The sequence below is a fragment of the Triticum aestivum genome, chromosome 1B, assembly GCF_018294505.1.
Source record: "Triticum aestivum cultivar Chinese Spring chromosome 1B, IWGSC CS RefSeq v2.1, whole genome shotgun sequence".
Lineage (NCBI taxonomy): Eukaryota > Viridiplantae > Streptophyta > Magnoliopsida > Poales > Poaceae > Triticum > Triticum aestivum.
Window position 1 is genome coordinate 562,062,729 of NC_057795.1, and position 24,715 is coordinate 562,087,443.

A 24,715-nucleotide genomic window follows, 5' to 3' on the forward strand; every position below is an offset into this window, starting at 1 on the left:
AGCTCCGTATTTGTCTGGTTGACCAGTCAAACAGTCTGCATGCGCCTCATCATCTCTTGTTCTTTATCTATATACGCGGGCCTACCTGTCAATGGAGAAAGAAATACTGTAAAAACCAAAATTATGCGTATGTGGGGAATCAAACCACGGACTCGTCGCTGCAACACACCCTGGTCATGAAAGTGTGTTATGTCGACTAGAGGGTGGGGGGGGGTGAATAGGCGACTTTTATGAATTCTTCACTGAGGAATTTTCCGGTGAGGAAATTCCTTAGCGAAGAACTATTAGCAATGGAATAAATACTCAGAAGTAAGCATAACAGAATACAAGCATGGTCATCCTGATGAAATGAAGACCAGAACAGAGTACAGAAAGCGTAATCACAGGATAACACAAGATGAAGACAAACAGACTGAAGAAATTGAACTGAGGAAATTGAGAAAGTCTTCAGTCAAAGTCTTCAAACACAGATATGAACAAACACTCAACACAGTAATGAGGAAATGAAAGGGTTGAGGAAATAGAACCAGTTAGGTTGGTGAAGACAATGATTTGGTAGACCAGTTCCAACTGCTGTCTCAGTTGTACGTCTGGTTGGAGCGGCTGAGTATTTAAACTCGAGGACACACAGTCCCGGACACCCAGTTGCTGAGCACGCAGCTCAGGACACCCAGTCCTCACCGTATTCTCCTTGAACTAAGGTCACACAGACCTCGTCCAATCACTCGTGGTAAGTCTTCAGGCGACTTCCAAACCTTCACAGACTTGGTCACTCGGCGATCCACAATTCCTCTTGGATGCTCTAGACCTTGACGCCTAACCGTCTGGAAGAAGCACAGTCTTCAAAGGTAACAAGCGTCGGATCCACGCAGGATCAATTTCTTCAGTGATGCTCAATCACTTTGGGTTTGTAGGGGTTTGGTTTTGGGTTTTCCTCACTCGATGATTTTCGCTCAAAGTCCTCGGAGGATGGGTTGCTCTCAAATGACAAGTGTCAAGTTCTCTCGGAGCAGCCAACCAGCTAGTGGTTGTAGGGGGCGGCTATTTATAGCCTAGGGAGCAGCCCGACATGATAAGACATAAATGCCCCTCAATGATATGACCGTTAGGTGGATAAGATATTTTGGGACAGCTGGCGCGCAGCACAGCAACGGTCGGAAATTTGACTCTCAAATTCCTCAGGGCTATCATGTTCCTCACTGTGTAGGTAATTCGCACTGACGAATTCCTAACTCCTCAGTCAGAACAAATTCATCAGCGACCAGAAGAACTTCGTCTCTGTCACTGAAGAAAGTGACTGAACTGTATGAGATTTCCAAAGGCTTCACTCGAAGGGATTGGTAGGTGTAGGATTTTGAGTTGAGCATCACATGGAAATTTTTCCTTAGTATTTCCTCGACCCCCTTTAACAGTACGGTGTTTCCTATGACTCAAGAAAGAGAAAATGAAACTACGAAAACAAAAGTCTTCACGCTTCATGTTCCACAAATGAATACCAAGTCTTCAAGGTCACACCAATTTCTTCACTTTCAAAGTCTTCAGAAAGTCTTCAGAATATCAAAGTCTTCAGTTGAAGAACTTCATTTTTAGGGGTCGACTTTCTCTGTAAATATCAAACTCCTCATAGACTTATAGACCTGTGTACACTCACAAACGCATTAGTCCCTTAACCTATAAGTCTTCAATACACCAAAATCACTAAGGGGCACTAGATGCACTTACAATCTCCCCCTTTTTGGTGATTGATGACAACATAGGTTAAGTTTTCAACGGGGATAAACATATGAAGTGTATACACTGATATTGAGGAATTTGATTACAAGATATAGAAGAACTCCCCCTGAAGATGTGCATAGTGAGGAATTTGCTTTTGAGGCAATGCACATTTGAAGAGTTGAATCATGGAGATCTCCCCCTATATCTTGTAATTCATACACGCATTTGATATATAATATGAAGAATTTGAAATGCATGATGAAATATGGTGCCTGATGAGATTCAGCATGCGTGCAATGTCATTAACGAGGAATAAGCATGCAAAGCATAATGCAACAAAAGTATCAGCGCACCATCGGGTTTAAGATTACAACTCGATCCAAATAAAAGTTTCAGAAGAACGAGAGTTGTAACTTAAAAAATGCCCTTAATATAGACCCGCTTGAAGACTAACTCAGATTTCTCCCCCTTTGTCATCAAATGACCAAAAGGATTGAAACTGAGGACTAACGCCCCTGAAGAATTTCAAGTCGATGGAGGAGCGCCAGCGTTGTCGGGGTTGTTTGTTGTAGCAGGGCCTGCCGCAGTGTCGTCCAAATCTTCATACTCATCAGTGTCACGCGATGAAGAATAAGAGCTGGCCACCAGTGGAGGAATTTTGACCCTCTTGAATTTCTTCGGAGGAGGTGCAGACCAGTCAAATTCTTCCTTGAGACCCATAGTCTTCAGTTCTTCAGCGCTATAGACATGAGTGAGGACAGCCCAGGTGCGGTTGAAGGTTTCATGAAGGTAGTATTGGTTCTTCTTCACTGCATTGTGTGTTGAGGTCATATTGTGAAGAAGTGCACCAAACTGACGCTTTACCCATTTGTGATTGCGATCAACCTTCTGATGAAGACTGAGGAGTAACTCACGGTCAGTCATCACCCTGGGTGCTGTGGCTTGAGGATTTTGCTTGGCTGAGGTATTTGCGGCAGAGTCATGTGTGGCAGAATCGTCATTGGTAGAGTAAGATGCAGCCTTGCGAAATTGACCATCCAATGGACGAATGCCTTCATCGATCACAGCAGCGGCCTTGCCTTTATCATCAGCTGATGAAACTGTCCGTTTGAGGACTTCAATGGGAGGCAAGTAGCTACCGTGGTTCAGAGTGTCAGCTTTGTAATTCAGTGAAGATCTTGCCCTGATGAATCTCATAATCCAAGGAGCATAGGGCTTCAGCTCGAATGGTGACATAGCAATATTGGCCAGAGTCCTCATGAAGAAATCATGGAAGTTGACGGGAACGCCATGAATGATGTTGAAAAGCATATTCTTCATGATGCCAACGACTTCTTCATCATTTGAGTCGTGGCCTTTGATAGGACTCATTGTCTTCGTCAGAATTCGATAGACAGTCCGAGGCACATAGAGTAATTCCTTGACGAGGAATTTGGTTCGTGGGGCCTGCCTTGGCTTCAAAGGCTTCATCAGCACTTGCATATAGTGATTTGAAAGTTCTGGTTCGTTGTAGATACAACGAGCATCATCAAGTGGAGGACTGAGTGGTAGAGCACGAAGCAATTCAGTTGCTGGTGCCTTGTAGTGAGTATTTTCAGACATCCAGTCTAATACCCATGAGTTCACGTCTTCAGCGTCTCCGGTGATGTGCAGAGTTGCATAGAATTGAAGAATGAGTTCTTCATTCCAGTCACAGATATCAATGCAGAAATTCAGAAGTCCTGCATCGTGAAGAACACTGAGGACTGGCTCAAAGCCGGGCAGAGACTCCATGTCCACATGAGGAATATGTGCATGATCGAAGACTTTGTCTTTGTTGAAGAGCACTGAGGAATAGAAATTGGCTTGGCTGGCAGTCCAGAAACGCCTCTTCCTTATGCGAGCAGAATCATATGGATTATAATCAGTGAAGAATACGTGCTCGGCAAAGAAATCTTCAGCCTTGAACTTCTGTTTGCTTGAGAACGGATTCTTTGGCTTTGGCAGAGGGGTGTCAGTGAGTTGCATCACCACCTCAGGAATCGCGAGCTCAGGTTCTTCAGGCTGAGGAATTTCTTGTTCCTCAACAGGTGCAGTCTGAGGATCAGCAGCAGCAGGTTCATCAGCACTAGTGGCTGGAATTTCTTCATGGACAGATGAAGTGGGATGAGTTTCTTCAGAGCCCATTTGAACAGTTGGAGCAGGGGACTGAGGTATCTGTTGGATTGGGGTGAAGAGTGGAGAATTTGGATGCTGACTTTCCCAAAAGTCATCGTTCATCACTGGTGTTGTGCTTCAAATATCCACATCTTCTTCAAGTTCCTCAACACCGGCCTCTTCAGCTGTGAACTGAGGAATAGGCGAGGAAATGATTGGGGTTGAAGGGATTGCTTCCACTTCAATTTCTTCATCAACTGCTCTGACGAAGCAGCAGAATGATTTTCTTCATCAGATCCTCTTGGGATCTCATAGTCTTCTCCAAAGGGAACAAGGTCCTTTGATGGCATGGTGGAAATCGGAACAGCATCAATTGGATTTTTGAGTGAGCTGGTCATTGGCTTCATTTTCTTCGCAGCCGAAGAGTTTGACGTAGCTGATGCCTTCCTTTTCTTCACTGTAGCTCGCTCTGCAACCTTGGTCTTCTTCACATCAGAGGTAGATGGAAGAATTGGAGTTGGTGTTGGCGCAGGAGGAGCTGAGGAATCTGGATGAATTTCCTCATGCGCAACTGATGCAGTTGCCCTGACTTGTTCAGTTTCTTCAGGCGCACCACTGGTGGATGCCCTGGCAATTTCTTCAGCGGCTGGAATGGGATCATCAGCCCTGGAACTGGCATTTTCATCAGCAACCTGAACTTCATCAGCGGTGCTGGCATGTTCTTCAGTCGGCTGAGCTGAGGCTTCAGCCTGAGGAATTTCATGTTGCGTTGGGGCAGCAACATTGGTGAATTTGTTCGTCAGGTTGACGAATCTGACTTTGTCCCCTTGCCAATCAGCATAATAAGCATCGAAGTTTTTGTTGAGGTCTTGAATTTCAGTCTGGACCTTGAGAAGTTCCTTAGGTGTCATTCTGACAACGTTTTTCTTCAGGAACTTCTCCTTTCTGTATTGAGCTTTCTTGATCTCTCTTGCCTTTTCAAACTTCCATTTCTCTTCAGTGATGAAATGGGTCAACATATGACTTTGTCCAGGGGTCAGATGAAAATCAGGCATTGGGGTGTTTGGATCCTTGTGCCAGAGATCAATATAATCGAGGATTTTCCTCGGATCCAACAGCAGTGGCACAGATGTGCCTTTGGCTCTAGCGGCCTTCACCTGTCTGTCTCTGATGATTTCTGCAAGTTCATCATCAGAAGCTTCATCATCAGAAGGCACATGGAATGCGACCTGTTTCTTCTTTGGACTTGGCCGAGGACCTCGTCCAGCTGTTGCTTTGGTCTTCAACAGTGTGGGGCCTGATGAGGAAATTGGTGCAGCTGAGGAACTTGCTGAAACACCAGAGGCAATCGAGAAACCAGCAGTCCTTTGACATGTAGCCAGATGCACAGGAGCTGAGGACTTTGAAGGAGCTGTTGAGGACTTTGGTGGAGCTGTAGCAGTGTGAGGAATTTGCCGTGAGGGCACTGTTGGTGAAGCACTTGGCTTACGAGCAGGCTTCTTTGGCATGGATTTCCTCGGTTTGACCGAGGCCTCAGTAGCAGTAGCAGTGGCAGAATCCTCATTGAATTTCTTCACTGCCTCCTTGGCTTGTCTTGCCAATTTAGCTTGGCGCTTAGCCCATTCTTCAGGAAAGTCCTCACCACGTTTGATGCTTGTGGGGTCAGCTACTTGGCCAGGTGCCAATGGAGCTCTTGGGCATGGAGGATTGAGGGCGAATTTCTTCATGTACTTTGGAGTCACATATCTGTATTCCCTCCATTCCCTTGCCCATCTCCGTTCAATCTTCTGAATGCGCACCTTGCGCTGATTTTTGTTTTCTTTGCCAAATTTTGCTTCATCAGGTGTGCAATAGTCAGCATAAATTTCCTCAGGGATTTCAAACGCAGTCATAACCTCAGGTTTCTTTCCTCCTTTCTGCGGCTTCTTACCGTCTGCCATATTCTTCAGTTGAGGAATTTGAACAATTGAGTTCTCTGAAGAAGTATGCAGTTTTTCTTTGAGGAACGCTGCAAATGAGTTAAGTTGATGAGAACCTAGTGATTCAGCAGCAGACATGAGTACCTGTGAACAGAGTACAGGTGCGAGGAATTCGGAGAGGTCATATGCGTTCTGAGAAGGTTTTTCGAAAAGAACAAGTTTTGAGGAATTTGACCAGATGAACCTTGAGGAATTTCACTAAGCGTTCTTGTCTTAGGTTCCAGAGTTGTACAGATCGAAGATCCACACAATTAGGGAATCTTGAAGAAAATGATTGCTTAGAGAAACAGTTCAAGATCATATGATGTGAGGTGTTCATATGTGTGAAGATTTGAAGAATAAACACCTTTGAAGATTTTGTAGTGTAAAATTTGGATCAACGAGGGTAGTAAAAGTAACTTTTAATTACCCTAAATGAAGAACACGACGAACTGGGTGTTGTAGATGTGAAGCTCGTCTGTTCAGATCTTCCACGCCCTAACTTGGCAGAGGAAGACAGCTACGGCGGCGGCGGAGTGAAGATTTCCGCGGTCGGCGTGAGTACGACGGCGACGAGGTCGAGGCAGCGAAGCTCTTCCTCACCGGCGATGATGGAGTAGCGGCGGCGCTAGGGTTTGAGGAGCTCGAGCGGGAGAGAGAGGTCGAGCGGAGTAAAAGAAGTGAGGATGGAGAGAGGGGTATTTATAGAGGCAGTGAAAAACTGTTCGCCCGAAGATTTAGGACGAACGTGCCCCTGACCATTCTCCTTCTCACGACATGTGTCACCCACGTACTGTGTAGTGGAGATCGTGTACGATCGTGGGTGAGTAAAATAATGCATCGTGGGATGCGGAACGGTTTGAGTGGCAAAACCGAAAGTTTGGATAAGATTTGTTTTAAAGTTTCGTTCGCAATTTCTTCAGCTGACAAGGACACAGTGAAGATTTCGAACGAGTTTCAAATAGAACGCATATGAAGAATTTGTGAATAGATTGGGTTGAGTATAGCATAGAGGGGGAAGGGTCCGATCACATTCACTTAGCAGAAAAAGCAACTTGAAGAAATAGCTATAAGTGAATGCTGTAGAGGACATAAACGCATATACATATATATAGCCAATGAAGAAAAACGAAGGAAACAGTGAAGATTTTGCAAAGTTGAAGAATTTGAAAAACTGAAGAATTTCAAAACTGAGGAAAAACTCAAATTGAAGATTTTCAACTTTTTGTGGTGGCGTGACCCACCGTATAAGAATGATGATTTCAGACACCGCGTACAATTGTCGTAGGGTTCTGAGAATCAAATTCTTCATTAATTTCTTCACACTTAGAGTGTTATTCTTCATTGATTGAAGAAAAACGTTTCTTCATGTGTTGCACATCTAAGTCATCAATTTTGCATAAGTGTTAGGATGTGTGTCCTTTTCAAAGAACATTCGAAGATTCTAAGATATTTAGCTCACACCGCAACTTGCTAAATCTCTTCTCATCCAAGGGCTTAGTGAAGATATCAGCTAGCTGTTCTTCAGTCTTCACGTGCTCGATGGAGATGTCGCCCTTCAACACATGATCACGAAGAAAATGATGACGAATCTGAATGTGCTTTGTCTTCGAGTGCTGAACTGGGTTGTGAGCAATCTTGATGGCACTCTCATTGTCGCAGAGGAGAGGCACATTCTTCACGTTGACGCCATAGTCCTTGAGTGTTTGCTTCATCCAAAGCAGTTGAGCACAGCAAGAGCCAGCAGCAATGTATTCAGCTTCCGCAGTGGACAGTGATACGCAGTTCTGTTTCTTCGAGGACCAACAGACCAAAGATCGTCCGAGGAAATGACAAGTGCCAGAAGTTGACTTGCGGTCCACACGATCACCAGCATAGTCAGAGTCAGAATATCCAATGAGATCAAAAGCAGAGCCCTTGGGGTACCATAATCCTAGTGTTGGTGTGTGAGCTAGATATCGAAGAATATGCTTCACAGCCTTATGGTGTGATTCCTTCGGTGCAGCTTGAAATCGGGCACACATGCAAACACTAAGCATTATATCTGGCCTAGATGCACATAAGTACAATAAAGAACCAATCATGGAGCGGTATACCTTGTGATCGAAGTCAATACCATTTTCATCAGTGCATAGATGGCCATTTGTGGGCATAGGAATTTTGACGCCTTTGCAATCTTGCATGCCGAATTTCCTCAGTACATCTTTGAGGTATTTCTCCTGAGATATGAATATGCCATTGCGCTGTTGACGAATTTGAAGACCTAAGAAGAATTTCAACTCTCCCATCATAGACATTTGATATTCTTCACTCATCATATAGGCAAATTCATCACTATAACGTTGGTCAGTACAGCCAAAGATAATATCATCAACATATATTTGGCACACAAACAGTTCACCATCATAAGATTTAGTAAAGAGAGTAGGGTCGAGTGAACCGGGTGTGAAGCCATTCTTCACGAAGAATTCCTTCAATGTATCATACCACGCCCGAGGGGCTTGCTTGAGGCCATAGAGGGCCTTATTAAGTCTGAAGACTTTGTCAGGATTCTTTGGATCTTCAAAACCTGGGGGTTGAGCAACATATACTTCTTCCTCAAGCTTACCATTGAGGAATGCACTTTTCACATCCATTTGATATAAGATGATATCATGATGGTTAGCATAAGCAAGTAATATGCGAATAGCCTCAAGTCTAGCAACAGGTGCAAAAGTTTCATCGAAATCAATTCCTTCAACCTGTGTGTAGCCTTGAGCTACCAGTCGTGCCTTATTCCTCACCACAAGGCCATTTTCATCTTGCTTGTTGCGGTAGATCCACTTTGTGCCAATGATATTATGCTTGCGAGGATCTGGACGTTTGACCAGTTCCCAGACATTGTTGAGCTCGAACTGATGTAATTCTTCTTGCATAGCCTGAATCCACTCCGGCTCCAAAAATGCTTCATCTACCTTAGTGGGCTCTGTGATAGAGACAAAAGCATAGTGCCCACAAAAGTTAGATAAATGTGAAGCTTTTGAGCGTGTGAGAGGACCTGGTGCTCTAATGTCATCGATGATCTTCTCCACTTGCACTTCTTTTGCAACGCGAGGATGAGCTGGTTGTCGCTGAGGAGTTTGGTCAGCATTTTCTTCAGCACCATTTTCCTCAGCATTTTCTTCAGGTGTATCAGCTCGATGTTCTTCATGAACTGGAATGAATTCTTCAGCAAATTCTTCAGTAGGAATGACATCCTCAGTTGCCTTGAACTTGATAGAATCCTCAGGTGCTGGTTCATCTAACACAGAAGGTAGGTGCTCTCTTTGCGAGCCATTAGTTTCATCGAACCGCACATCTACAGTGTCAACAATCTTGTGAAGAACAATGTTGAAGACTCTGTAGGTGTGCGAGTCCTTTCCGTAACCAAGCATAAAACCTTCATGTGCTTTCGGTGCAAATTTAGAATTGTGGTGAGGATCTCTAATCCAACATTTAGCACCGAAGACTTTGAAATAACTCACATTGGGTTTCTTGTCAGTGAGGAGTTCATAGGCCGTCTTCTTGAAGAATTTGTGAAGATATACTCTGTTGATGATGTGGCATGCAGTATCAATTGCATCAATCCAAAAATGAGGAGGCGTTTTGTATTCATCAAGCATAGTGTGAGCCATCTCAACAAGAGTTCTGTTCTTGCGCTCCACGACGCCATTTTGCTGAGGAGTATAGGGAGCAGATAACTCATGAGTAATACCAAGTTCATCAAGATAGTCATCAAGACCGGAATTCTTGAACTCAGTTCCATTGTCACTTCTGACGTGCTTGATCTTCACACCAAAGTTGGTTGAAGCCCTCGAGGAAAGACGTTTGAAGACTTCTTGCACTTCATGTTTGTAAGTAACAATGTGTACCCATGTATATCGAGAGTAATCATGAACAATGACAAAACCATATAGAGATGCAGCATTAGTGACTGCTGAGTAATGATTAGGTCCGAAGAGGTCCATGTGAAGCAACTCGAATGGACGAGTAGTGGTCATGATAGTCTTCGCTGGATGCTTGGCCTTGGTCATTTTTCCAGCTTCACAGGCTCCGCATAAGTGATCCTTGAGGAATTTGACATTCTCAATGCCAATGACATGCTTCTTCTTCGCAAGCGTGTGCAAATTCCTCATGCCTGCGTGACCAAGTCGTCGATGCCATAGCCATCCTTCTGAAGCTTTTGCAAGTAGACACACGGCTGGTTGTGGTCCTGTAGAGAAATCAACAATATACAAATCTCCTCTCCTAAAGCCTTCGAAGACTTTGGAATTGTCAGCTTCCATAATCACAACACAGCGATACTTGCCAAAGACAACAACCATATCAAGATCACAAAGCATTGAGACTGACATGAGGTTGTATCCTAAGGACTCAACAAGCATGACTTTGTCCATGTGTTTATCCTTAGAGATCGCAACCTTACCAAGACCCAATACCTGACTTTTGCCTTTGTCAGCAAAGATGATGTGCTTCAGATGTGACGGTGATAAGGGAGCATCCATCAAAAGATTCTTGTCACCAGTCATGTGATTTGTACATCCACTATCGAGGACCCATTCAGTGGTTTTGGGTTGATCATCCTGCAGATGAATTAGTGTAACTTACAATCTCATATGCTTCATCAATGAAGAATATGATATCAAGTTCATCAGATGAATTTCATCAAGCAGTAAACAGATATAGCAGTAGGAGGACGTGTGAAAGTTTATTTCATCATGATTCGCCTGCGTCCTTTCAGGCAATTTTGTCAGGTCCCCAGCAAATTCTTCAGACGTTAAGGCACGTCTGGAGACCTGACCCTGCAGAAGAGATTAGTTCTTTTTCTTCACCACCCACATCTGAAGGGGTGGCAAAGAGTTCATCACTCTGCGAGCACCATACGAGAATGGTGGCATAGAAGCCAAACCATTTCGTTTCACATAAGAGGGGTTAGGGTAAGCATATGAATAAGCAGAGAAATTCTTCGAGGACTTATGAACATAATGGTTTGAAGAATAATGTGCATATTCATAGCCCTTAGCTCTACCCTGCGAAACAGAGTTGTTAGCACGATGATAGTCATATGAGGACTTTGATCCATTTGAGGAATTTGATCCACGTGAGGAATTTTGTCCGTATGAGGACTTGGATCCATATGAAGAATTTGGTCCATATGAAGAGTTTGATCTGGGGTTCCTGTTCTTCACAGGTGGTGTCATGAGGACATTTACCTGAAGACTTTCAACATAACTTTTGGGAACCCAGATTTTCTTCATAGGGGAATCGTTCCTGCAGTTAGTCCCAACATATCTAGCAAATACTTCACCATTCTGATTTTTGAACAGTTTATAGTTGGAGTCAAATGACTCATCAGAAGAATGAGGAGATTCACATGTAAAGCCAGATAAGTTGGATGGATCAACTGGAGGCCCCTTTGCAGCAACCCATGAGGTTTTGGGGTACTGCTCAGGCTTCCAATATGTTCCATCAACATTGAGTTTCCTCTCAAAGGCAATACCCTCTTTCCTAGGGTTTCTGTTGAGGATCTTCTTTTTAAGCACATCACAAAGAGTCTGATGCCCTTTGAGGCTTTTGTACATGCCTGTCATGTACAATTCCTTCAGCCCTGCATCGTCAGTGATACTAGCAATGTCCTCAGATGAGGAATTAGTGATAGCAGAGGCAGGTGAAGAATTTGTAACAGTTGAAGCATTTGAACATTCAGGTGAAGAATTAGCAGATTCACGTTCAATGCACTTTAAGCATGGAGGAACAAATTCTTCCTGAGAAGCGCTGATTTGTTGAGCTAGTAATGAATCGCGCTCCTTCTGAAGATCTTCATAACTCACTCTTAGCTTCTCAAGATCTTGCTTTCTTTGAAGAAATTCATAAGAAAGTTTCTCATGATCAGACAAGAGAGTGTTATGATGACCTTGAAGGTTATCAAACCTAGACTGAAGTCTCTGAAGATTTTCAGTCAGGGCTTTAGTGCGATCCATTTCTTCACCCAACATATCATCACTTTTGTCTAGCATGTTTTGAACCTTTTCAAAAGCCCTTTGTTGTTTTACAGCAATCTTAGCAAGTTTAGAGTAGCTGGGCTTGAGATCCTCATCAGATTCATTTTCACTAGATTCAGAGGAGGTGTATTTGAGTACCTTTGCACCTTTTGCCATGAAGCAATAGGTGGGAGCGTAGTCATCATTATCTTCATCAGGCTTGTCGGTGGGGTCAGTTTCTTCAGTGTTGAAGATGGACTTGCTAACGAAAGCAGTAGCGAAGGCCAGACTCGCCACACCAGATTCGGATTCTTCAGACGCCTCCTCTTCCTCATGTTCCTCAGATTCAGCTTCAGAGTCCATTTCCTTGCCAATGAATGCCCGAGCCTTCTTGGAGCTGCTCTTCTTGTGAGATGAAGACTTCGAGGATTTTGATGATGAAGATTTTGACGATTTCTTCTTCTTCTTCGCATCATCAGAACTGTAATCCTTGTATTTCTTCTTCTTCAATTCCTTTTCCCACTGAGGACAATCTTGAATATAATGACCAGGTTTCTTGCATTTGTGGCACAGCCTTCTCTTATAGTCACTTGATGAGGAATCACCGCTTCTTGAGGAGTTTCCAAAGCGACCACGTCTTGAGAACTTCTGGAATTTCTTCACGAGCAGTGCTAGCTCCTGGCTCAATTCTTCAGGATCACCAAGGCTACTACCAGAATCCTCACATTCAGACTCAGACACAACCTTGGCCTTCAGGGCACGTGGTTTGTTATAGCTCGAACCATAGAGATCTCTCTTGTCAGCAAGCTAGAACTCGTGAGTATTTAGCCTTTTGAGGATATCGGCGGGATCAAGAGACTTGTAGTCAGCCCGTTCTTGTATCATCAGACCCAGAGTATCAAATGAGGAATCAAGCAATCTCAACTGTTTCTTCACCACCTCATGGTCAGTGATGTCAGTGGCACCGAGGGCTTGAAGCTCATTTGAGATGTCAGTGAGGCGATCAAAGGTTTGTTGGACATTTTCATTGTCGAGTCTTTTGAAGCGGTTGAAGAGATTCCGAAGAACATCCACTCGAGAGTCACGCTGAGTTGAGACTCCTTCATTCACTTTGGACAGCCTATCCGAGATAAGCTTAGCAGTTTCCAAAGCACTCACTCTTCCATACTGTCCTTTACTCAGATGGCCACATATGATATTCTTCGCTTGAGAATAGAGTTGCTTGAATCTCTTCACATCGATAGCGTTTGGTGAGGGTGAGACAGAGGGAACACCATTTTCCACAACATACCAGAGATCGTTGTCAATTGCCTCGAGATGCATTCGCATCTTGTTTTTCCAGTAGGGGTAGTCCGTCCCATCAAAGGTAGGACACCCAGCCGAGACATTGATCATACCTACGGTCGACCTAACTAAAACTCTAGGCGGTTAAACCAAAATCACACAGAACAAGGGAGTACCTTGCTCTGATACCAATTGAAAGTGCGTTATGTCGACTAGAGGGGGGGTGAATAGGCGATTTTTATGAATTCTTCACTGAGGAATTTGCCGGTGAGGAAATTCCTTAGCGAAGAATTATTAGCAGCAGAATAAGTACTCAGAAGTAAGCATAACAAAATACAAGCATGGTCATCATGATGAAATGAAGACCAGCATAGAGTACAGAAAGCGTAATCACAGGATAACACAAGATGAAGACAAACAGACTGAAGAAATTGAACTGAGGAAATTGAGAAAGTCTTCAGTCAAAGCCTTCAAACACAGATATGAACAAACACTCAACACAGTAATGAGGAAATGAAAGGGTTGAGGAAATAGAACCAGTTAGGTTGGTGAAGACAATGATTTGGTAGACTAGTTCCAACTGCTGTCTCAATTGTACGTCTGGTTGGAGCGGCTGAGGATTTAAACTCGAGGACACACAGTCCCGGACACCCAGTCGCTGAGCACGCAGCTCAGGACACCCAGTCCTCACCGTATTCTCCTTGAACTAAGATCACACAGATCTTGTCCAATCACTTGTGGTAAGTCTTCAGGCGACTTCCAAACCTTCACAGACTTGGTCACTCGGCGATCCACAATTCCTCTTGGATGCTCTAGACCTTGACGCCTAACCGTCTGGAAGAAGCACAGTCTTCAAAGGTAACAAGCGTCGGATCCACGCAGGATCAATTTCTTCAGTGATGCTCAATCACTTTGGGTTTGTAGGGGTTTGGTTTTGGGTTTTCCTCACTCGATGATTTTTGCTCAAAGTCCTCGGAGGATGGGTTGCTCTCAAATGACAAGTGTCAAGTTCTCTCGGAGCAGCCAACCAGCTAGTGGTTGTAGGGGGCGGCTATTTATAGCCTAGGGAGCAGCCCGACATGATAAGACATAAATGCCCCTCAATGATATGACCGTTAGGTGGATAAGATATTTTGGGACAGCTGGTGCGCAGCACAGCAACGGTCGGAAATTTGACTCTCAAATTCCTCAGGGCTATCATGTTCCTCACTGTGTAGGTAATTCGCACTGACGAATTCCTAACTCCTCAGTCAGAACAAATTCATCAGCAACCAGAAGAACTTCGTCTCTGTCATTGAAGAAAGTGACTGAACTATATGAGATTTCCAAAGGCTTCACTCGAAGGGATTGGTAGGTGTAGGATTTTGAGTTGAGCATCACATGGAAATTTTCCCTTAGTATTTCCTCGACCCCTTTAACAGTACGGTGTTTCCTATGACTCAAGAAAGAGAAAATTAAACTACGAAAACAAAAGTCTTCACGCTTCATGTTCCACAAATGAATACCAAGTCTTCAAGGTCACACCAATTTCTTCACTTTCAAAGTCTTCAGAAAGTCTTCAGAATATTGAAGTCTTCAGTTGAAGAACTTCATTTTTAGGGGTCGACTTTCTCTGTAAATATCAAACTCCTCATAGACTTATAGTCCTGTGTACACTCACAAATGCATTAGTCCCTTAACCTATAAGTCTTCAATACACCAAAATCACTAAGGGGCACTAGATGCACTTACAGGTCAGCCAAATGAAAATGAAATACTTCGCGTCAGACACTCACGCTCATGCTGTCAAAGCATGCTAATACATGCACGTCGCCCTCTAAATCAAAGTCCTGCTTATGGCGCAACGCAAATGGCGAGCCCACCACCTGCGTGCCCCGGCGGTGCCTGACATTATTGTTTAGATGTTTGATGGAGGCTACGCGAACACCGAGCATGTATTCACCTGGCTCAACACCAACGGTCATACTCGGACCGCCTTGCTCATGTATATCGTCCATCACAACAACAATCTATAAAACAGCCTAGCTAGAGAGGGTACTATGGTAGTATGGTACGGAGTATGTACTATCATGAGTGACCGATCTTAGTGCCACTGCACACCGAAACCCCTTCCATCGCTAGCATGCGCTTCCCGCCTGAAATGGTCACCGTATCTCCAGAATGTCAATGCCGCATTCACCGGACTTAACAGCAGGTGCAATTGGTGTGTCACTGACATGTGGGCCAGATGCCCGTTGGGCCCACATGTCAGTAACCCAATGCATCTGCAGTTAAGTCACTGAAGCAGCGTCCGCATTCACGCCCGACGAACCTACTCCAGCGCCAGTTGTCCATCCATCTGCCGTGGCTCATTGCCATTCGCCTGCTATATTAACTTGAGCCCCAGCTCCCAGCCATAGCCAAAGACCCACACTTATTCTCCTACGGTCCCTTCCTTCTGTCGGCACCACTCCAACCATGGCCTCCTGGCGCTCTAAAGCTCTCTTGGACGTACTGTCGCAGGAGCAGACGAGGGACATCGGCGGCTCCACTCCGGGCGCGCTCCAAAGCTCTCTTCGACGTACTGTCGCAGGAGCAAACGAAGGAGATCGCCGGCACCCCCTCGGCCTCCCTCCGCCGCCACGACCACGAAGCCGGCGCGCGTGCGCGGGCGCAGTCGGCAGCGAGGAAGAGTAGTACACCGTAGGTCGCCGCCGCTCTGGTCCCGTGAAGGCCACCGCTACTCCAGTCAGTCAACGCCAAGCTTGGTGGGGTAAACATCGGCGGCCGATTAGCCGCTTGACGGAGACATGGAGGCGGAAATCTTCAGAACCTTGTGCTCCGGAGGAGGAGTTTATCGAGGCGGATGAGGAGGAGGCAAAGGCAATTGCCGGCTTTCTCGGGTTCATGGACGGACATGGTGGTCGGGCGCCGGCGATCGTTTAGATTAGGTTTACAGTAGGTTTTAGTACGGTTTGTGCGAAATATGTAATAAATTTCGTCCAGTTTGTAGGAAAAGTTTTCAAAATGTAATGAATTTCATCCGGTTAATTTGAAATTTGCTTTGTTTGCACGATTTTTGCCCGGTTAGTTCATATAGATGCCGGTGTAAATTTGTGGGCCAGCGCTGGAGATGCCCTAACTATAATCGCTAACAGTCCTCCATTTTTATCTTGCTTACATAAAAATGGAGCAAGTGGACGGCACTGTAGCACGTCATATCACTCGAACTAGCCCACCTAACGAGTGAGAAAGCACCGCCCTCGTCATTTTATCGATCGATCGCACGAAAATGTTACGCTTCGCAAGTTCTAAAGGAAAAGGCGACACACTTACGACTCATACGCGTCGCACCCCCGACAGTCCGGCTCGCACGTTGCTCACCACAGGGGACACGCGTTGTCTTGCAATTTCACTAACATGTGGGACTGTAATTGAATAAACCGGCGATAGCCGAAATCTAATCGCTCGGCGGGTGTCGGCTGAGAAGAGAGAAACAGGGGAGGGAGAAGAGATCGCCTGCCCGCCGCGCACGGACTCCAAGAAATATATAGTGATAATGTGAGGTGGGCCATGCTGGAGTCTGGACCGCTTCTGGAGCCCGCTCTGACCGCCCTGGCCCCTCAAGACGCCAGCTGCACATCGCATGCATAGCAAGTAGTCCCTGCTTATGTGGAGGAGAGAGAGGCATTGACAAAGTCAAGGAGTAACAGTGGAGACAATAGCTTTCATAAAAAATAAACAATGAATACTCGTTGCTCGTATTTTATAAAGGAAAGAATACTTTCATTCGCCGACATGTGGGACGTCGACCATCCTGGTCCACCCGCCATGCACAAAATTATCCTGGTCTACCCCGGTCGTATCATAGGCCCAACCTTTCCCACTGTAAGTTGTTCGGACAAAGGAACCATCATGACTTCGTTGAATTCCGCTTCTTCAAGAAAACTTACTGTACCCGCAATACTGCTACCACACACGAAGACTGGACGGCACTGTACCACGTCATATCACTAAAACCCACTAGGCCAAACTAGCCCGCCTAGGTCATCTTTTTTGGAACGGAGGGAGTCCGTCTCTGCACTACTATGATTTTGTGTTGCACGTTCTTTGTACTTTTGCTACGATTTTCCTACCCTATGAACCAAATGAGGCCTGAATGTATCCGTGTCGACTATTGTCTGATCGATCGCTAAGCCTACAATTTTAGGAGCTAGGGCTATTGGTCGATCGACGAGGGATAAGTATAAGCGTACCACGAGCTCATCAGCCCCAACCTTTCTCTTCGGTGAGTGTATTGCAAGTACTATAGCTCGCACAGTAGCTAGCCTACTAACACCAAGAATCATCAAACAAGCCCTGCTGATATGATAAACAGTTTAAACTTACATGTAAGCATGCCATATATTACATCAAAAGCTTGTGAGGATACATCTGTTTCCATAACTCAGAGAGGGTTCACATGATTCATCGCATGATTCACTATCAAACAAAAGTAGCAAGATCCGCCCACACAAGACAGTGCACTAGCCCTAAGATGGTTTCATAACACGCATTGTTCTGGTAACTAAACACAGGGCAATGCAAACTACCTTGAAGGATTAGCGCGACCAACTATTTCTTATCATCGATCTCTCGGGCAATGACCATAGCAGGAACAGCGGCATGGGAATTGATTTCTGGGGCGATGTCCATAGGACTGACCGCGACATCGGAATCGATCTCTGGGGCGATGTCCACAGGATGGACAGAGGCATCGGAATCAATCTCGGGGCGATGCCAACAGGACGGGCCACGACATCGGAATCATCAAGGACATCCACCGGCACCTGCACAACCCTAACATATTAGCAAGCACATTGCAAATAATCAAAAACCACAACTATGGTAATAAGCCATTATTTTTTACCTTGTGCAGCTCACCGGGGGATCTCATCCCTCTAGGGCCATCTCCTCGTCCTCGATGGGGGCCATGACCTTGCCAGGGGAATACTGCTTCTCAACAGCGACTATCTCCTCAAACTCGGTCTTGAGCCTCACATAGGTGGCAATCAGAGTTCCTGGGGTAGGCACGGTGGGGCCCTTGATGTTCTTCCAACTTTCTTTGAGGAGTTCATCCGCCAACGTCCTCAACTCTTTGGCCAGTGCTTGTTTCTTGGAGTTCTTTGTCTCCATGGGTTGGCCCGCCAACATGGTCAACTCGTTGGTAGGTGCTCGCTTCCTGGAGATTGCTGTCTCCAGTGGGTTGTCCGCCGGCAACTCTTTGCCTAGTGCTCCAGGATCCATCAATGAACTGACAAACAAAAAGCAATCGAAAGGAAACCACAATCACAATGAAAACGGGAAAAGAATAGGATGTGAGAATCGGTCGGTGCTTCGCAAAAAGAAGATTCTTGGAATGAAAATATAGCAGCATAACTGATTCGCCCACCTTTCCTTCGTCGGTACAGAAGAAAAATGGCAGAAGTGAGTAGCCTGGAGTGAGGTTTTCTTCAAGAAAGGGAAGAAAAGGCTTGAACGAGTCTTCTAGTGAAACGATGGTTGCTTCGTCCAGTCCAACTTGAAGGCCACCTTACCACTGCTGGTAAAGGTGTGGGTTTTGTGATATGACGGGTCATGACGGCCACACCAGGGTGACAGGTGAGTCTTGACTATAGCACCTCGCTGTGATTTGGTGGATGGCACGCGGGCCCGGATGCTTCGAAATGTCCCGCATGTAGATAGAGCGGCTAGTCATATAGGAGTGCTTAATATTGTGCACCGCGACCAAGGCAGAGAGGAAAGTGAGAGAACTACGTAATTAATGCATGAGTTTACTTAGGGTAGTTTTGTAAAGTAGTATGAGATACTACCTCCGTCTAGATGAATAAGTCATTCACGTAGTTCTAGGTCATCGATTTGAGGAATTAAATATGCGTTATATGTCATGAAAAGTATATCACTAGGTTTCTACATGGATGTAGTTTCTAAATATATATTTGTTGTCACATATAATACATATTTAGATAGTTAAATCGTCAACCTAGGACTATGTGAATGACTTATTCACCTAGACGAAGGTAGTACATTCCTCCAATCGCAAAATGCCTTGGTTCATGAGATTTGAGATTTGAGCCCTATAAACCGGAAGGGAGTGAGTACTGCATGGCTGCACACGGTGTAGTCTAGTCACTTGTTGAAATATCTAGAAAGGCAAATACTCCTTTCTGGTTTACAGGGCTATACTACTCCCTCCGTCTAGGTGTGTAAGTCATCTTACGAAAACCAAATAGTCCCAAAACACTTAGGCGTGGTGCATTAACTTCTACCTTGTTTCTTGTTTCTTGACATATCAACCAATAAGAGATGAGAGGTGTGCATGCTTTTAATGACTTGCAATGGCTAGTTCATTGCAAGCAATGCTATTAATTAGCAAATAAACATTGGTGACCCGAGGAGGAAACGGTGCTAAGCGCGTGGACCTATGCAGAATGAGTATCAACCAATGGATGATGGAGTTTAAGTGTTAAACAATAGCAATTTTGTCTCACGCAAGAGCCTGGCTACTATATGCATGCTCCAAGGCACCGCACCACACGAGCGTTTGCAACTGCCACGTTCGGGTTGTGCTTGGCTCTTCGCCTCTTCGAGAAGACGAACAATGATGTTACTCCTACTTCTACAGTATCGAATCCACTGCTGTATGTCCGTCCACCTCGTGCGGGAGGGATAGCGTGTAGCGAAAGCTTCTACTTACTGCTCCTTCCTTTGCGTCTATGACTGGTGGGCCCAACAGGTGGTTGGCCCTCCTGTCATGCAGCCAAAGGCAGGTGCATTTGAGGCACCGGAGCTCAGTCCGCGAGGGAGAGGGCGTTGTAGTAATCAAATTTCTTGGTCTTGTACGAGTTGACGCGACACATCAAAGCACTGCACTCGATATAAGGCTGGTCATAGTGGGGAGTAACTTAGACTAGTAACATGCATATGTTACTAGTCTATGTTACTTATCTCTATAGTGCATAGTATCATAGGTGGTCTCATTTATTGACATGCATGACACATAGTAGCATCACATTTATTTTGTTACGGTATCTACCTATGTTACTATAACCATCTCTCTCTTCTTTAATTGCCTGCCACATAAGCATCTTTGCAAGTCCCAAGTGCATGACACTACTTATGTTACCCCCACTATGGCCAGCCTAAGTCTTTTTACACATTTGAAATGGACTACTTTGTATGTAGACATATTCTGCTTCGTATGTAGTCACTTGTTGCAATCTCTAAAAAGACTTATATTTGGAAACAGAGGGAGTACAATGCATGCATGCATGCCGTGACTTTCCTTTTGATACTTGCATGTGTTGATTTGATGCACCTTGCCAAATTTTGACTCATGTCACAAAAAATTACGGGGCTGTTTGGATTGTGACTATGTTTGTCTTATGTTGCCACATTATTTTTGCCACACTTGCCTAACCTGAGTTGCTCAAATTTTTAGACACACTTTGGCTTGCCTAAGGGAATCTTGCCACAATTTTTGTGTCTATGACACATTATTTTTGTGTCTATGACATGTGGAGTAGAAAATATAAATAATAATGCATGTTGGGGCAACCCACGTTTCCGCTAATTTTAGCCGTGGGCTTGTTCACAATTTTTACGAGGGGGTGGTTGTTCATTTAATGGAGGGACTTGTAGTACTAGACTTGAACGATACAAAGTGCGACCTGGCACATTGTAACACCACTTGGAACAAGCGGGTAGCTATCTCAAAAAACGATCAACAACTAAAAAAAACCGCGACCTGGCATGTAGTAGTACACAATTTTAAACGATTGTTTTGATGGAGTGAAAAAGTAAAACTACCCCACTACGTATATATAGGCCGGAGCCTCCACGCTTGGTTGCTAGGGTTGCTCTATTCACACACTCTCATCCTCTCCAGATCTAAACAAGATAGGGGTAGTAGCACTGTCTTTCTCCCTTCAAAAAACATTGGCTTTCTATCCTCACCGCTAGTTACAGATCCGGACGTATCCCCCTCCGCCGGTGAAGGGGAGGAGGGGCAGTGTTTAGGTCGTCGACGACAGCGAGGGAGGAGACCCACTGCCGGCCGCACCGTTATCTCTGGCCGAGTGCCGGCACGGGAGGTCCTCCGATCCCTTCGTTGTTTCCTGTGGGCGGATCCAGCCTCCCGCCGCCCACCTATCCACATCCCGACGACCTTCAGGTATATCTTCGTTTGAAACCGCCTTAGGTCTACCTCCCCAGCTTGCTACGTCGCTGCATGTGCATCATTTTCTACCTCTCAGCCCCTCTTGATCGGATGGTCCAACGACACCTAGTATTTTTCTTCTTCTATTGTTAGAGGTAAAGCTACTTCATGGAGTCGAATCTTGTACTCCCTCCGTCCGAAAATACTTGTCATTGAAATGGATGTATCTAGATGTATTTTAGTTCTAGACACATCCATTTTGATGACAAGTAATTCCGGACGGAGGGAGTACTTGGTTCAAACAAGAAATAAAGTGGGGGTGGGGGAATTTAGTATGTACATCAGACTTGGTACAAACAGGAAGGAAAGGGGGTGAAAGTAGTACAGACTGGTCATCCAACCGGTATCTTGGTCGAAAAGGGAAATATAGGGGTAACGCTGTACACAGTGGTATGACTAGGACTAGATTTGCTATCCACACATAGGAGTAGGTGGCTAGAGTGAACAAAAATGGGACCAACCCAGATATGTTTCTTGGATGTTTGTTTCTCGGGGGAACAAACTATGAATCACCACTTTATGCCCCTGTTTACGTACATGGTGCTGGACTGCTGGAGCATCCACTGTCCCATGCCCTTATACCAAATATTTAGCTGTTCTTAATCTAATGTCCCTGGTAAAAATGAAGCCATGCCACTGTTATAAGCCACGACAAGTTTAGCCAAATGTTTTTGCCTGTAATTGTTTGAGACTCTGACAGTTTCCTCTGTACCTTTTTGTGCAAACAGGGATATCCAATTCACCTGGTTGCTGTTGTGACCTTTTGGTGCACTGCACAAAGCTCTTCTTAAAAGAAGTGACTTTTGTGCTGTTTAACTGGAATGTCAGAATGGAACAGTTGGTTCATTTTGATGGAACCGCAAAAAGGGAGATCTGTGTTCCAATCCTCATCATCCATATTGGCGCCATAACCTTCCTTTAGGTAAGAATGATATTTAATGCATGTGTTCATCTCTATTTTCCGACTGCCATGAGAAAATAATGCTATTTTTACTAGTACACTTGTACTCCCTCACTGACAAAACCAATTCTAAACTAGAAGGCCAATCATGTACTTGGTTTCACCAACTGGTGAGGAGAAAGAGAAACATAGCATGAAGAGGAAGAAGAAGAAGAAGGAGGAGGAAATGAAGAAGATCACACGATGGTACCGTCCTATGTTATCCTGACATCTTGCTAGCGGTGTTGTATTGTTGTGTTGCTACTAGTCTTAATTTACTTGGAAGACTAGCAAGATGCTCGTTCGTTGCACGTAACATCGAGATGCACTTAACAACAAGATCACCAAATCTGTTTTTTAAGAGTATAAGAGTAATAGATAATAGAGTAGAGATAGATAGAGAAATGCAGCATAGTAGTACTTGGCTTAACGACACATCATACTAATTAACCGGATTCTCGATGCATGTGTGACCCAGCTCTACACGATCAACAGTGCCAAGTTGATCTTGCTGAAGCCGAGGCCTCAGTCGAGGCCATTCAAGGGCTCCGGCAATGTCTCCCTTACATGTGAGACGATCCTCCAGGGAGCCCTTCCACTTCGGTCGTCTCTCCTGCAAGGTCACTTAATTAATCAGGAGTACTTAAGTAGCACTAATTTATTGCTTCCTAATTTTCCCGTCAGAGTTAAACAAATCTTTAGTAGCACCCTATGCTGAATCATTTATGTGTATATATGTATCTAGAGGTGAATCATGTGGTGGAGCAGGGAGGGAATCTTGGTAGTGTCATGACATAATAATGCTATTGTCTTTCTATCCTTTCTCACTAAGCTAATGAAGGTTTCACCTTTTTCCTACTTGTGCAAACAGGGATCATGTTGTGCCAATCGTACATTTTAGTGGAACTGCACTAGAGAATACAATGAACTGTATCCCAGCCAGTGCTTTAACTCTGCTAGAAGTTCTTGATAATCTTTCAATATAATCTCACCACTGATAAACAAGAGTTATTTCAACCATACATTTGAAGTGCACAAAAATATATACTATTTGGTGGAACTGCACAAAAACTTTGGGTGCTTCATTGCCTCGATCGCTTCCTTCCCTTCATGTCAGTCGCTTTGTCTCGGCTTGCTTGCTTCCTTTGTTTCCTGTCAGTCTCTTATCTCGACTTCTAGTGAAAGGAAATAGTATTTGATATGCTACCTCACATAGGTTGGTACTAGGCTTTATCCTAATTATTGTGCTTGTCATGTATTGGTAATTTGGTATTGTGCTACTGTTTGCCGATTTTATAAAGGAGTAACTTGGAGCCTGAACTCACATGCAAATCATTGCATTGGGTGATTTCAGTAGAACTGCACAAAATGATCAGATGGACAGATACTTATGCTGCTGCCATGTACTCCAAATTTCACTCAAACAAGCATCCATGTTGACAAGAAGTGCCTATATTCATTCAAGTACCAACCGGCGTCAACCAGTTGTAAAACTCCCAAGTATTAGGAGAGTGAACACCAAAAATATTGCTTGGTGCATATCCCAGAAGAACACAGTCCAGTCTTTGGTCCCAACTTGTGCCTTTTGGTTATCGGCAGATATGGTAGCGAACTGTATGGCATGGAGTCTAAAGATTCCAGACAAGTTGGTTGACGCATATATTCATCTGGCACTTAATCAGTCTGCACGCCAGGGATGTTCCATTTCAGTTGAACTGCACAAAAAATTTGGGTGGTTCATTTTCTCAACTGCCTCCTTTCTCGTCCGCAATGTAGAATTTTGGCGAGCTACAAGACCAAGATGAGCCAGTAAACTAGTTGGATGAAAGTAGTGGCCAAGTTGCTCAAACCTCGCTCGACACAAGGCCACTATTTGAGGATAAACCTACAAGCAAAGTTCAGATTGTCTGTGCTGCCTCTTATGTACTCGAAAGTTTACTCGTACAAGAACTAATTTTAGCAAGAAGTACCTCCGACTGAACACCATTTACCAGTCTGTACCCTAGGTAATTAAAGTTCGTCCATGGATCATATTGGCTGTGATCTCAATCATTTGGATGCATAAACCTACTGAACATGTGTATATCTGAATCTTTTTGTGAATTATGAATGAATATTGTAGTGTGATCTATCAATCATTTGGATGCATAGATATGCTGAGCTTGTGTATATATGAATCTTTTGAGTTGTTGATAGTGAATGTTGGCTATGAATATGAACGTGTCCTGTGAACCTGAGTTTGATACGAATGTTTACCTTTTCTGTTGTATTTGTGTGTGAACTTGTTAGTATGCCTACTGTGGGGTATGTGATGTGTGGGTGTCAACGGCACACCTTCTTCCTGAGAAGAATTGCACCTGCTTTGTTAGGGTAGCAACGACGCATCAGCTCTTTTTAATCTTTTTATTACTCTGTCTTCCCCTCTCCCCTGCTCAACCCCTGCCGT